Raw genomic sequence first — 2,999 nt, 5'->3', positions numbered from 1 at the left:
TGGGTTCAATTCCTGGTCAGGGCACATTACCCAGGTTGTGGGTTCAATCCCCACTCAGGGCACAGTTGATGTTTCTCTCTCATATCAATATTTCTTATTCACACAGATGTTTCTCTCTCTCAAAAAAAAAAGTCAACAAAAATCTTTAAAAAATATTACAGTCTTTGCGTATCTATTGAATACCACCTCAATTCTGTTATTTGCTCTGGCAGAAAATGGCCACTAGGGTGCATTAGAGTTACATCTACTGTGTAAAATTGCAAGTGATTTATTTTAGGGCAAAAGCCAGTTTTGAAACCAAGCTTTTACACACACACACACACACACACACTAGCATGTAAACTTCCTATCTCTTATCTCACACCACTCAGAAACCCTTCCACAAATAGTCCTATTTGGAATACATTTAGAGAAAACTTAACTCCCCATTTTCCCTCTAACTTTAGCAAATTCTTTATTAAACAAACATTATCTCCAAGTCACCAACTATGTATAAAACACTTTGATAGAAAATATTGAAAATAGAAAATTTTCGATCAACACATTAGAATTTGAGCACTATACTGAAGTATAAAGTACAGGAAAAGTAAGAGGCATATATATTTACCTTTAGTCTGTTTATAACCTAAGATTTAAAAAAAGATAAATAACTTGCTACATTTTAAAGAAGTAACATAACAGAAGAATATATATGCAAATCAGTCGCAAAGAAGGAATTTAGTAATAACAGAATTGAAACCATTAAACTCAGTCAGGCTTACGGGAGGAAAGAATCAATTTAGGAGGAGCATATACAAAGAAATTTAAAGAACGTGGCATGAATTTTCACTACTGAAAGCCTATTTTCTAAAAAAAAAGTTAATATAACAAACTATAAATTTCATTGCTCTTTCTTTCCTATTTCTTTAATAGACATAAAATGATAAAAAAATCATTGTAACAATGTTTTTTGGGTTTGTAACATATGCCTATAATATATATAACAACACACAAAAAGTAAGCAATAGAGCTATGTAGGAGTAACATCTGTATATCTTATTGGAATTAAGTCAGTGTAAACCTGAAGTAGCTTCTGATAAGTTGAGATGTATATGGTAAGCCTTAGAGTAACCACTAAGAAGGTAAATATATATATATGTATATGTATATGTATATGTGTATATATATATATATATACTAAAAAATGTGTTTTGACTATATACTGTAAACTTAAAGACAAAAATTGCATACACTGTATTCAGTTGAACAATTTGTTTTTCCCAGGGATATGGAACAATTTAGCACATAAATTGTAGAAAATGTGAGGCAGGTTTCTCACCGTCAGAAAAGAAGTTACAAATCAGCAGAGGACTGATGCTAGAACAAGCCCCATGCCGCTGCTGGATTGCAGAGGCATTACTGTGGCCTCATGTTTGTTCTACTGCATGTGTTTATGTTAGGATCTGTACATCTAACTCTATTTATGCACATACAGACAGATACAGCAATAGATATAGATTACATGTGTACACATGGGTTAGTGGAAATACATATATTTCCTAGATGTTAACCTAAGGAGTAGCTGGGTGTAGGATTTATAAGAACTCTCTAATATTTTACCTCTTTTCTATAAGTCTAACTTATTTAAAAATAAAAATTTGAAAGAGTAAATTATGTAGACGTACAATTACATAAATTATATTGAAAATAAGAAAAGAATAATAATGAACTACTGACAGATGCAAAAACATGGATGAATCTCCAAAAAGTTATGCTAAAGAAAAGAAGCTAGATCTAAGAGTATACACTGTATGACTCTACTTATATGAACTTTGAGAACAGACAAAAATAATGGTGATAGGAGTCTTATCAGCGAGTGCTCCCGGACAGGGAGAGAATGACTACAAAAGCACATGAGGGAACTTCCTGGGCTACTGGAAATATCCCTTATCTTGATGAGCGTGACAGTTACATGGGTGTTTACATGTGTAAAATCTCATCAAACTGCACTTTCGAAGGTGTATTATATTTAAATTATAGCTCAATAAAGTTCCTTTAAAAAAGGTTACAGAGTGGAAACATGAATAAAAATGTACTTATAAAATATGTGGGACATAAATAACACTAATTTGATCAAGGAAAAGACCCAAGAACAGGCTCAGGCCTGTTTCAAGCTTTGAACATTACCATAACCTCCAGATTGACCCTAAACTTCTAAGCACTGAACCTGAGAAATGGTCTAAATTTCCAGAAAACAAGAGTGAAAGCAGGCTGATCCTGCACCTCCAGCTAGTTCTGGCCTCCCTGTATATTTGAGATGAACTGACAACTATTAAAATACTAATAAATGGTCAGTACTCATGGCACCACCACCATGCAAAATCTCTTTGAAGTCCAAGCCCATTTCCTTCCTTTGCTTGGAAGCACCTGAGGCCAAATTCTGCTGTGCTATCCAAAGAGCCTGTGAAGCTGACCTGAAATGAGACTGGGCAGTACATCCAAAGAGTTAATCCAAGCACACCCTGCTGTCGCCATCACCCACACCTCCAGCCCCAAACAAGTATCCCAGGGGAGCTGCCAAGTCCAGTAAGCCATTGACAGGAAATATCTAGGTGAAGGGAGGGGGGAATGGAAAGAAGTAGAAAAAGTTGACTTAGAGAACATTGACTTGGGCCAATAGCATTACAGGAAAAGAATGGGGAAGAGATTAATCTGACATGGTTTAGGTGTCAGAGGGCCCAGAAATCTGGAAAATGCATTCTTGGGAAGCTTGTTTACACCTTCTATGATTTAGTGTCTTCACCTGAAAAAAATGAGTATATTTATGCCATAAGGTTGTTACTGGAAAGGGGACCTGGCCCTGAGCGGGTCTGCCTAGGGCCGGCCCGGTAGTGTGCGGGTTCTTGACTTCCTGCAGGAAAGATTTCACAACAGGAGTCCAGGTGATTTTAAGAGGATGTTTATTAAGGCTGGGGACAGTGAAACAAGGAAGGGCTTAGGAGAGAAGAAGCAACGGGACA

Source organism: Myotis yumanensis, unplaced genomic scaffold (assembly GCF_028538775.1).
Source record: "Myotis yumanensis isolate MYYU_CA2020_CCGP unplaced genomic scaffold, mMyoYum1.0.hap1 SCAF_15, whole genome shotgun sequence".
In the NCBI taxonomy this organism is placed as follows: Eukaryota; Metazoa; Chordata; class Mammalia; order Chiroptera; family Vespertilionidae; genus Myotis; species Myotis yumanensis.
Note: the sequence above shows the minus strand (reverse complement) of the source record.